The sequence below is a fragment of the Sarcophilus harrisii genome, chromosome 5, assembly GCF_902635505.1.
Source record: "Sarcophilus harrisii chromosome 5, mSarHar1.11, whole genome shotgun sequence".
Taxonomy (NCBI): Eukaryota; Metazoa; Chordata; class Mammalia; order Dasyuromorphia; family Dasyuridae; genus Sarcophilus; species Sarcophilus harrisii.
This window is the reverse complement of record NC_045430.1, coordinates 107,474,972-107,487,536: the sequence shown is the minus strand read 5'-3', so window position 1 is coordinate 107,487,536 and position 12,565 is coordinate 107,474,972. Positions and strand designations below refer to the sequence as shown.

Genomic DNA, 12,565 nt, shown 5'->3' with positions numbered 1-12,565 from the left:
CAAAGGGTTTGTAGGCAATAGGGAAGTAACCTTTAGATTTAAAGAGAGACTGGGAATGATGGGATGGGGGGCAATCTTCTGGAGAAGATGGGAGGAGATGGGATCAAGAGTCAACATACAAGCCTTAGCAAGGAGAAAGGCCCCTTCTTCATTTAAGACAGATAGGGAATAAGGCTCTCTGACAAGGACCTTAAATTTTTTCAATGAAGTGTAAAGTAAGGAGTCAGCCAGGTTATACAGTGGATAGACTAGAAGACCTGAATTCAAATCCAGACCCATTGAACCCTGTGACACTGGGCAAGTCACTTAATCTGATTTGCCTCAGTTTCCTCATCTATGAAAAAGAGCTAAAGAAGAAAAATGGCATACCATTGCAGTGTCTGTGCCAAGGAAACCCCAAGTGATGTCACAGAGACTGAGAACAGCAGGATCTATAAAATGAGGTCCTCAGCTTAAGAAAGCAGAGGGAGAAGATGCTGTGGAAGACTTAATAAGGAAGATTTGGGATAGCTATTGTGAAAACTGACGTAAAAATAATTAGAAAAATTCCCTTTGTAGTAAGGGTCCAATTGGTAAAGTTGACGAGTGTGTGAGGTGAAATCCTTGTGGATGAGGGAAAGATCAAAGGTATAATCACATCTGGATAGAATGGACAAATAGGTCTTGGGAGTTGAATGGATTAAGGAAGTGTGGGGTATTAATTATTTGAGGGATCATCAATATATTTGTTGAATTTCCCTAGTATAAAGGGAGGATCTGTGGTGGAGAGAGAAGGGGAGCCAAGCACTGGCTCATTGAGGCTCATTCCTCACTGAGGAAGGAAAAAGACTGTCCTGAAAGTCATTAGATAACTTGCCACCAGAATCTGGATTATTTGTATAATGTGAACCTCAAAGGAGAAGTTGCTGACTGACAGTGATAGAAGGAAAACCTGGAAATGGCCACAGAAAATAAGGAGTATTCTGGAGCCAAAAGGAGAAGAAAGGATAGAGAGATTAGGGATGGAGAGATAAGCAGAAGAAGTTGGTCCTGGTGGAAACAGGGAAACAGAACCAAGGGCTTGCAGGTAGATGGGCAGATTGAATTCCAAGGTGGAAGCTAGGAAGAAGGTAGCTTTGTTACCCTCCTCTAAGGTCCAGTTTTCTCGACTTTAGGGTAAGTGACAGTAGAAATGGATAAGAAGATCCTTGTTGGCCCTGGTTAACATATTCATGATCGTCAGAAGAAAATAAGTAATAATAATAATATGCACTATATATATATACCAGTGACTTCTCGCTCTTTAGCTGTTCTTCTAGACTTTTTGTCTGGCTCTCTGTTTTGTCCTAAACATGTTCTATTTTATTCTGTGTTTGTTTGAGTTCTTTCCAGATTTTCTTCTCTCCTTTAGTTTTCAGCAATCCCAAGGGTTGTTGGTCACTTATTTTTCTTTTTCTATCCCCAGCTGAACTATGTCTTGAACAGAAATCAAAGATTTGTGTTTTTCTTGGGTGTTGGGTCTCCATCCGCTTAAAAATTTCCAACTTTAACATGGGTGACTGGTAAAATTGCTGCTGAGGTTCAGAAAGTTGAAGTGATTGCTGTGGTTACTGGGTTGGTGAGCATTAGCATCCGGAGATCAGTCCAAGTCTGGTACTTTCTGTGGTTCCAAATACCCTTACACAGCTGGTACCTTCATGAATATTTCTTGAATTATGTAGGGATTTCAGGATGTTTTACATGCATTTTCTTAATCGAACCTCACTACCTGTGAAGATAGAAGGAACAATGAATGGAATTTTTCATTTTACTGAGGACTAGTAGGAGTTTACTATTTGCTTGAGGGGCAGTGTTAATATAAGCAGATGGAGGGATTTTCTATGAGTCAGCAAGAAACCTGCTTCAGAAACTTAATAAAATAATGACTTGGGACAGGTCATTTCACATTTTCTGCCTCAACCTCTTCACTCGTAAAATAATGTTAATAATAACTATCCCAAAGTTGTGAGATTCATTCTAGTAAGTTCAATGCTATAAATGTACCTTGCAAAGATTAAAAGGCCACATACATCATGTTTTTAGAAAGCCAAATGGCTAGTAGGAAATTTACCTATATTTTTGCTGTATCTAATTAAGTTAGATCCTTCTTGCCTCAAGGAACTGAATTCATGGTTCTGGGGTAACTGGGAAGTTTGTCCTGTTACCCCTTTTTCCATCTTTCTTCCCACCCACCACCAGCCTTGCAGGCTGGTGTCCTGAATTTCCCAGTATTTTTAACTGCCTTCCCTAATAGAACAAAATCTACTCGGCCTCTAAGTGTATCATTGCTATCTTACCCCATCTTCTCAAGCACTTTATCCAACTGCAGCATCTTTCTCCTTCCTTCCCTTCTCCTCACCATGTGTCCCTGTCCCCATTCTTTAAGGTCACATTAGCAAAAGAAATAATACCTTCAGTAGGGTTTAGTCAGGATTTAGAAGAAAATTTTCTGCAAAACATGCTGATTCCAACTCTGTACTTTCTATTTTTTAAGAAGCAAACTTTTACCTTAACTCTGAGGCAGATAAATTCAAAGTAAACACCTATGGACAACTGCTGTGAAAACACATTGTGTTTTCACACATTCTAGGCTCTAGGCTGATCCCAGGACAAAGTAGTACATATTGGCTTCCATTCTGAAGAATGGATATGGATTTTTGTGTACTATAAAGGCTTGGGTATGGAAACAATCCTTTAAAATCGACATTGAAATTACACACAAATATATATTAATGCATTAAATCCAGGATATTGATAAGGAAGAAACTTAAGAAAAATGCTAAGTAAAAACGGCTTGGGAATTTTTGCTTTAAGGAGATAGCTAATTTCAACAGATTTGCCTTGGAGAACAGATTTCACAAGGACAGGTAAAGGTCTCATGGAATAAATTCAAAGGAGAAGTCACCCCCCAGTGTAACCTTAAGCCTCATTAAGAGAGAGACAGAACTAGACAGGTCACAGTTCCAGCAGCGATCACCCAGTTCAGATGACATCTGAAGTATGTTCCAAACACCATATTTGAAGAAGAAATCCAATAAGGTATACTCCATCTTAAAGATATGGACAGAACTGGAGTCCATGCCATATAAGAATCAAAGAGCAATTAACTCTGCTTCTGAGAGCAAAACAAGGAGTAGATGGAAAGGGTAGAAGTCTCAGAAAGAAAGACCTAGATCTGATGGGAGGAAAAACTTCTAATAATTAAAACTTCCTAAATAATTAAAGTAGACTGGACTACCCCAAGTGGTTTTCCTTCTCTAAAGGGCAAGTAGATACTAGATACCCTCATAAGAATAATTAACATTTATATAGTACTTTTAAGATTTGCAAAGCAATACTTGGAGCCTTCACAACTTGTTTGGGGGACCTTTGCCAGATCTTCCATCTACTAGTAAGTGCTGAGGCAAGCTATGAATTTGTTTTCCGGATTCTAGACCCAGCACTCTCTCCACAACACCAATGAACTGTCTGTGTGGTGGCCATATGTTGCAGGGTAGATTATTGTTCAGATATGGGTTGGACTCCTTGGTTTAAGATATTTCTTCTAACTGACATTTTGTGGTTCTCTGATAAAGCTAAACCTGTTTTTTATTGACATGTGTAATTTTTCATTTGCCCCCAGATTCCTAATCTTTTACCCACCCCCCCATCCACACCTACTTCAAGTATTTCTTTTGAACTGGCTGACTGAATAGAAATACTTACTCACATTCTAAATAGAAACCAGTTTGGCAACTTTTGTACTGCCAGATGACCCAAATTTCCATAATACTTAAAAAAAAAAAAAAAAATTAAGCCCCATTTTGCAATAGAAACTTGTTTCTAATTTCAACTCTGGGTGCTTTTGTTAGATTGATTTTTAATCTTATCCTTAAAAAGTTTGATTAATATTTTTTAAAAATAGGGTAAATCTTTCAAATATATTATTTTATGTACTTGGAGAAAAATAAAATACTGTTTTTTTGTTTGTTTTTTTTTAATGAATGCTGCTTTTGGCTCAGCTTAAATACACTTAGAGAAGTAAGTGAATAGATAGAGGAATAACAAGAAATGGTGAGCTAGTGCTTATTTTGGAACTTTTTTGGTTTGCCAAAGCTGAAATGACTCATGAATGTAAACTTAATATGGCTTGGCCACTCTCAAACTATTTAGTTGGGTGAGTAGAAAGCTTCATGGCCTGAAACTCAGGAGATCCAGGTTTGCCTAATGGGGGATCTAGGAGGGGATTATGCTTCTAGTATAGATTGAACTAGCGGTCCATTTGAAAATTCAGTTCTGCAACTCTGCCAGCTATGTGGTTTAAAGCAAGTGCTTTTAACCTTTCAGTGTTTATTTCCTTATCTGCAAAGGCTTCACCAAACCATCCAAGAGAGCCTTTTAAAATAATCTAGCACCCAGACATTAGGTTTCTTGGCATCTTGAAACTTGTCTTGCTCAGAACCCGAGAGTTTCTTGGTACCATGAAATCGGACATCAATCATACTCGACCCAAAGCCAAGTGTCCATTCCACATTCAGGTAATCTGGCTACCTATTGTTCCTGTCACTTTGGGATAGGAAAGGAAATGGGCTATAAGTGCAAAGGGAGAGAAAAACCCCACAGCTAGCTAGTGAGAGACCCTGGAACAAAGGCCAGAAATCCTGGTTCTTTATTCTCCTTCCCTATCTTATGTTTTAGGAAGTCCTCCAATTTCCAATATTTCTCCTGGACCCCAGTTCCACTTCCCTAGCTCCCTGCTCATCCTTTACTAAGAGTTCTTAAATGAAACTCATTTCCTTCCTCTCCCCATACTGACCCTTCCTCCAAACTTCCCAATTGTTGTTGAGTATACCGCCATCCTTTCAGTCACCCAGGAGTTATCTTTAATTCCGTCTTCTTCTTCACCTCCAATTTCCAGTCAGTTGTCCAGTTTTTTAATTCTGCTTTCCCAATATCTCTTGTATCTATCTTTCTTGTTCATCTATGTGGCAGCCTTCTTGCCTCTTGCTGGACTATTCCATAAACTGCTGGATGATCTCCATTCTTTTCCTTTGCATGGGAACATAGTCTAGCCTCTTCATTTTACAGAGAAGCTCTGATTTGCTCAAGTTTCCATAGCAAGTGACAAAACTGATATTTGAACTTGGGCTTAGTGCTCTTTCCATTCTATCCTATTCTCCACATAACTATCCAAAATAATCTATTTTTTAATTTTAATTTTTCTTGTTTTTATTTTTCCAAATACATGCAAAGAAAGTATAACAGTTACTGCAAAATTGTGTTCCAAATTTTTCTCTCTTCCTAAGATAGCAAGCAGTCTGATATAGGCTAAACATGTGCACTTCTTCTAAATAGACCAAATAATCTTTCTAAAACACAAGTCGAACCATATTCTCTGGCTCAAGAACCTTCAGTGGCTCCCTAGTCTCTTTAGGCTAAGATACAATCAATCTCCTTAGTATGGCCTTTTAAAATCATTCTGAGATCGGCTCCATTCTACCTTTTCAGATTAATATGGCTTTCCTTCATCTCTCTTCCTAAAGTAATCTACTTTCTTTTTCCAGATCTGGACATCTTTCATCTCCCCTATTAAGTCTAAGTCTAATTGATCTACTTCCTATTTACAAACCTTGGCACACTGGTTCCTGCCATTCATTAGAATAGGTATATTATTTCCCATGTCTGAAAATAAGCTTTATTCCTCCTCACTTTTAAAATTTCTAGCTTCCTTCAAAATTTAAGGAAAACATATCATTTATCTACATACCCATGATTCAAATAAATTTTCTTGTCTTAGTCTTTTTTTTGTTCATGTCCAACTCTACGTGACCCCATTTGGGGTTTTCTCAGCAAAGATATTGGAAGGGTTTTACATTTCCTTCTGCAGCTCATTTTACAGATGAGAAAACTGAGGCAAACAATTAAATGACTTACACAGGGTGACATAGCTTGTAAGTGTCTGAGACTGGATTTGAACTCAAATCTTCGGACTCCAGGCTCAGCACTCGATACATTTTGCCATCTTGTTGGCAAACAAGATTCAAAATAAATGAAAGATAATTTAGAAGGAAGGCCTTAGCATCTAGGGATATTTGTGTAAAGGGATGAATCTGAGCTGTAATTTCAAGGCCATCTGAAAGGCCATGATGAGGAGGGAAAGATCCCAGCCATGGGAGGTGATCATTACATAGGGATGGTGACATAAGTTAGGGGCTAGCCTAATTAAGGCTAGTTTGGCTAGACTACAGAGTGCACAAAGGGAAGTAATATTTAACAAAGCTGGAAAGGTAGGGTGGAGCCAGATTTGTAACACTCTTTAAATGCCCACCAAAGACCTTTATATGATTATAAAGGCCATAGACTTTGAGCAGGGGAGTGACACATTCAGACCTGCATTTTAGGGAAATGACCTTAGCACTTCAGTGGAAGAACCAATAATTATAATTATTAACAACAATAAGCAGTATATAGCACCTTGTTTTCAGATTGGGGTTTTCTTGGCAAAGATACTGAAATGGTATGCCATTTCCTTTGCTACTATAGTTTACGGAAGAGGAAATTGAGGTAAACCAGGGCTAAGTGACTTGTCCATAATAAGTCTGAAGTTGGATTTTTAAGTTCACAAAGGAGTATTCCTGACTACAGGCCTAGTGCTCTATTCACTAGTTGCCCTATATAGCATTTTAAGGTTTACACATTGCTTTTAAAAACATCCCACTTTATTTCTCAGTGACAACCTTAAAATGTAGATGTTGCAAATTACTATGACCATTTTACGGAGGAGAAAACTGAAGCAGCCAGAAATTAAATAACACAGCTAGTATCTGAGGCTGGATATTGAACTGAGAGCTTCCTTACTCCAGGTCCAGCACTCTATCTACTGTATCATCCTAAAAGGCAAATAGAAAGCTACTGCAATGGTTCAGGGAAGAAAATGAAGAGGGCCTGAAGGTAGCTCTGGGAGTAGGGAGGAGGTCACATTCAGGCAGTAATATGGAGGTAAAATAGGCAAGACTCAGCAAATGACAGATAAGTGGGGTGAGGAATAATGAGGGATTTGGGAGGACAGGTAGGTTGGGAATCTGGGTGACCTCTGATGATAGGGAAGTTTGGAAATTCAATGGAAAGAAGGGGTAAAAGATAGGACCATGGTCCAGCTAGAAGAAATAAGGGAGGATGGGGTGCACTGATCCCTTATCCGACAGACCCAGCACCCAAGAAGATACTGAAAACATAGTGCAATTATCCAGAACAACATGAGAAGTTCTTACCCTTCCATCTTTTTTTCCCCAGTGGCCAGATCAACAAGTCTGTTGTTGGTATGTGCTCTGTGCTTTTCTCGGCAAAGATTATGGTTCTACTATGAAATAAAATAAAATGAAAGGTAGAATAAGCTAGTTCTAGCCTGAACTGTGAGTGTAGCCGTTTCCTACTTGTCACATGATATAAATGTGACTTTAGAGCAAAAGCAGCTTTCTCCCTTCTGACCCCCCGGGTAAAATATTTCCGAAGAAGACATTCTCGACCAGACAGATAGTAATGCTCTGATGGCAGACAATAATGGAACAAGTATGAGAGGAAAGATGATGTAGTAAATTCTGCATTTGAAACCCGACTTTGAATCCTATCTTCCATTTTTATCAGCTGTGTGGCCAAAGTTGAGTCAAATGACTAACCTTTGAGTTTCATTTTCTTCCTTGGGAAATGAGAATAATGGCAGCTTTTGTACCTACTTCATAGGTTCACTGGAAGATAAAATGAGATAATCTGTGTAAATAGCTCTATAGAAACTTAAAATATCAGCTATTGTTAAGGAGCATGACAACTATGTGCTGTCATTTTCACGGCTGAGTTTCATTTCATCATCACTGAAGGACCTCCAGGCAATTTCTTAACCTCAAAGTTCCATGTGTTTATTTTCTGAAGTCTTTTTTTTTTTTTTTTTTTTTTAATTATTATTCATAGAATTTTTCATTTAAGGACAAAATTCTCTTTAAGGGAATTACAGGTATTTTCCTGGACTCTAAACAAAATGGCAGCTTGAATCAGAATGTTCTAGTTTGACCCTTTCAGAGTTTAAATATGGCATTTCTCATATCTTTCTAAAGTCAAAAAGGATCTTTGTTATAATCTAAATATAGTAAGTTAAACTACAGATGAAGAAACTGAGACCCAGAGACCATTCACCATTCTACCTCATCTCACAAGTTATCTGTCCCCTGTGTTTGGAATGCTTCCTGAACCTGGTAAAAATTGTTTCAGCAGATGGGCTTTTAAACCAGGTTAAGGGTAATTGGAAGACCTCAGACATTATCAGTAAGTTAAGGCAATGTCCAACCCACGCTTGTGAAGACTTTCCCTTCTTGTCCACCCCAAACTTGTGAAGACTTTCCCTTGGTGGAATGGACAGATGAACAATTTATTTGACCATTTGCTCAGAAGTTGTTCAGACATTGAAGTTGCATTCTGGGCCATCACCAGTCCCCTTGACTTTTCTCCTGCCACTGGACTTCAAGGATTTTGGAAGGCTAACAACTTTGTGCAACTTTGCCCCCCTTAAAGCAGCCACTTCATGAGCAAGTCAAAACATCTTGCATGATGTCATTATGGCTTCTCTTCAAAAACATGGATCCACAACAAAAACTTCTCTGAGTTACACAATGAGTATTTGTCAAAGGCAGGTTTCTTATCACAAAGCCAGTTCTCTATCCACAGTTCCATGATGTCTCTTGCCTTATATACAGTAAGCACTTGAAAAAAAGTTAAATTCTTTAATAAATTTTCTTTTTTGTGTTGAGCCCACGTTGTACTTGTTATTTTTGGAACCACTTACTGTTATCTTCTATTAGCCCTCCTTGTATGGCCTGGAAGAGAACTTCATCAGATTTAGGGTAAAAATGATGTCTTCAGTGGCAATCATGACATCTTCCCATTTGGCTTAGATCCTTAATTAGAAAAGGAAGCAAAGTTCGTCCATCCTTCCATCATAACTATGAGTTTCATGAGTCAGAACTACGCCAACTCTTTCTCACTTCCCTTTCTTTTTGACTTCCTTTTAAGTTTACTCAGAAAGACTGGAACATAAGTAATTTTCCCTCTCCAGAGCCATTTGTAACTAAGTTCTTTATCTTTAACACAAACAGGCAATAGCATTATTGGCATCCCAGGTAATGGGGACCCCTCTGCTCTGGATGTGGTTTTGCCCTCAGTGGTTTCTGCAGCTTCTCAGCATTTCTCAGAATCCAATGTGGTTCAATAGGGAAAAAAAAAAAACCTGAATTTTGGCGTCTGAGGATGTTGGTTTGAATCTTAGCCATGTCCTTTGCTACCTAAGTGACTATGGACAAGTCATTTAACCTGTTTCTACCTTGGTTTGCTATCCATGAGAAGCTTAATATTCTTCATTTAAAATTACATTATTTGAAGAGATCTTATCCCAGCCGTCTCATAGAGAACAAAACTGAGTCACAGAGATGTGATTTTATCTAAATTCACAAAATCAAATTAGTTGCTAAACTGGGATTGGAACTTGATTTCTATCTGACTCCTTCCAAGGCCACAGTTTTTCCTACATCTTCATGTGTTGAGATGAGAACAAAAAACACATAAAATCTTCTTTTCATGGTGGGTTGTTTTTTTTATATTCCTTCATATGCCAAGAAAAACACTATAACTGGATAGCTTCAATAATTTGCTAATAAGTAAAATGCCTTGAAATGACTCAAGCCATTGCTGCCCCCTTAATAGAAGTTCAGAGGAGGAAAGGATGGTCTTTCCCCAGGTCACTACTGTGCTGGCTATCAGCTGCGGTCCATCACAAGAGCACTACTGATTGAGGAAAAATATTTGTGGGCTGAAGTCTGTCCAAAACCTGAGCCTTCTGCCAGGGCCCATAACTGTGTGTAGGGTTGTATTCTATTTGCTTTTTAGATGGTAACCTTTCAAATAAGGTAGCCAGGGGGCTGAAAGAAGGAACCAGGAGAGACTTGTTTGTTACTTTTCCCTCTGTCCTTGGAAGCCAATATGAGTTTGTTCATTCTTCCTCCATTTTCTGCTGTCCTTACTACTTAATTAATACTGAAAATGAACTGCTTTGTTTAAAGGAGTGAATCAACTTTCCTGCTCCCCTGTTAGAGAATCATTTATTTAGTGTTTCCTTAAAATCCAATTCAGAGGCCTATCAAGGCATCTAAGAATCCATCTTCACACAGTTTTGCTAGCCAGAACCCTTGATAATATCAGGTCCTTGGGCTGATGTGGCAGAGTGAATAGAGCACAAAGATTCATCAGATCTTGCCCCAGAACTATATTAGCTATGTGATCCCAAGCAATTTACTTTATCTTTCAACCTCAAATTCTTCATCTGTGAAATGGGGATGTTGAACTAGTTGGTCCCTTCCAGACCACATCTGTAATCTTATGTTTTTCCTAAATAGGGTCATCAAGGGAAGAGGGTGAAAGGGAAATAGAGAATATATTTTTGCTTTTTTTTTTTTTTTTTTTTTAAAGAAGTGATGCTTTATTTTTCTTTATAGGCCCGTGGACCAATGTCTCTTTGCATGAATATTTGTAATTATAATAAAAATTTAACCAACTTGTCTCATCTAAAAATCGTCTGTTCCTTCAAATTTAATTTTCTTTTCTTCTAAAGTTTTCTGCTATCAAATCGGATCACAAAGTTCAGTAAACTTACACAGATATTGAGCAATAAACCATTTAGTCTGCTGACCTGTGGTGGGATTGACTAGTCAGTGTTCAAAGGACAATCCCAAGTGACCTTAACACTGTGATTCACAGGAAAGGGGTTCCTATGCTTCATCACTGTTGAATGAATTCAAAATGCCTCCTTTTTCCAAATCCCTTCCTTCTTTGATCCCCTTGAAAGGCATATTTAACCCTGTTGTAATTCTTTGCCTCAATTGCTACCTAACCTTAATCACTGATTGGGTTATAGTCTCAGTCAAACTTGAAGTCCTTACCTTGAAAAGGCCATGGCCTCCCACTGCATCCAGGGCATCTCCAGTCTTCCTGTCTCTATCTGGCCACTGGACCCTGCTGGCTCTGGAGGGGAAAGTGAGGCAGGTGACCTTGCCCAGCCCTCCCTCACTTGAATTCAATTCACCTCTATGTCACAGCATGTCACAATCCTGTTTGAGAATGTAGGACAAACAATAACAATATTTTACCATGATAATGCAGTATTGTAATTTTACATATAGTGTGTGTGTATACACATATATATATACACACAAAAATGTATGTATACATACATATCTAGAGAGAGACATTAACTATAAATTCTATGAAAGCATGGACTTTTTCTTATATCAAGTTCATGGCCCTTCCAGCTCCTAAAACAGCATTTGTCATAAAATGTTTGTTTAGAAAAAAAAGTTTATATGATACTATCCCACCTCTGATATCCAAACCTCTGATATTGACTGAATATAGACTGAAGCATACTATTTTTTCACTCTTCTTTCTGTCTATCCTTTTTTTTTTTTTTTTTTTTTGAGTCTTATACAAAATGACTATCGTGAATTTTTTACCTGCTTACCCACATATATTGTCTACCGTCTCAGTGAGGGAGGAGGAAGGGTTGGAATTTGGAGCTCAAAACTTTAAAAACAAATGTTAAATTGTTTTAAGATGTAATTGGAGGGAATGAAATATTTTTAAAATTGTTTTTTTGAAATACATGAACACACATTTTTGTGTTGACGTTGTGTGACTCTTCTTCCAAACTGTCCTATTTCTGGCAAAGGCACTTTCTATCCTTCCTATCTCCCAGGATCATAATCCTGTATTATTATCCTTTACTTCTAATTTTTCTAAGTTTTGTTTTGTTTTTGTCATCAGGTTGTGTTGCTCTGGATTTCTCCATCATGGGCTAGGAAACCTTTTTTTCATCCTTTATCTTTGGATAATCAGCCTGGGAAATTCCCAAGATGCCTAGCCCCTCCTTCTGATTGAAAGCCTCCTCCCAGAACCTCCATTTAATGCCCGGCTACATGTTCATTTCCCACCAGGCTGCACTCCTGGACTCTAGCCATTTCAGCTTCGTTTTACCTATTGTCTTCCCCATTAGAGTGTAATCTTATGTTTGTATTTGTATTCCTTATGCTTAGCCCCATGCTTGGCCCACAGTAGGCTCTTAATTAGTATTTACTAATTGATACAAAGGAAATCAAAAACAGTCCCTGTTTGGCCCACAATAGGCTCTTAATAAGTACTTACTGACTGATACAAAGGAAAGCACACAGTAGGTTCTTAAGTATTTATTGATTGACACAAAGGAAATCAAAAACAGTCCCTGCTTGGCCCACAGTAGGCTTTTAATAAGTATTTACTGACTGATACAAAGGAAAGCACACAGTAGGTTCTTAAGTATTTATTGATTGACACAAAGGAAATCAAAAACAGTCTGTTTGGCTCACAGTAGGCTCTTAATAAGTACTTAGAAGCACACAGTAGGCTCTTAATAAGTTTTTACTGACTGATATAAAGAAAATAAAAAACAGGCCCTGCTTGGCCCACAGTAAGTTCTTAATAAGTATTTACTGACTGA

The 12,565-nt window shown here is 38.1% G+C and overlaps 1 protein-coding gene and 1 long non-coding RNA gene across 3 annotated transcripts in view; one reads left to right on the top strand and one right to left on the bottom strand.

Moving 5' to 3' along the window:
• CD9 (CD9 molecule) overlaps positions 1–12,565 on the top strand; it is a 55,805-nt gene that overhangs the window by 17,106 nt on the left and 26,134 nt on the right. The gene's annotated exons all lie outside the window — the stretch shown is intronic.
• LOC116419253 lies at positions 1,444–11,042 on the bottom strand. Of its 2 annotated transcripts, XR_004229514.1 has the most exons (3): positions 10,977–11,042; positions 7,269–7,742; positions 1,444–1,747 (listed from the first exon to the last, which is right to left on the bottom strand). It is a non-coding gene; the product is annotated as an uncharacterized LOC116419253 (long non-coding RNA). The 2 variants fall into 2 exon arrangements; XR_004229513.1 differs by lacking the exon at positions 10,977–11,042 and having other exon boundaries at positions 7,269–7,782.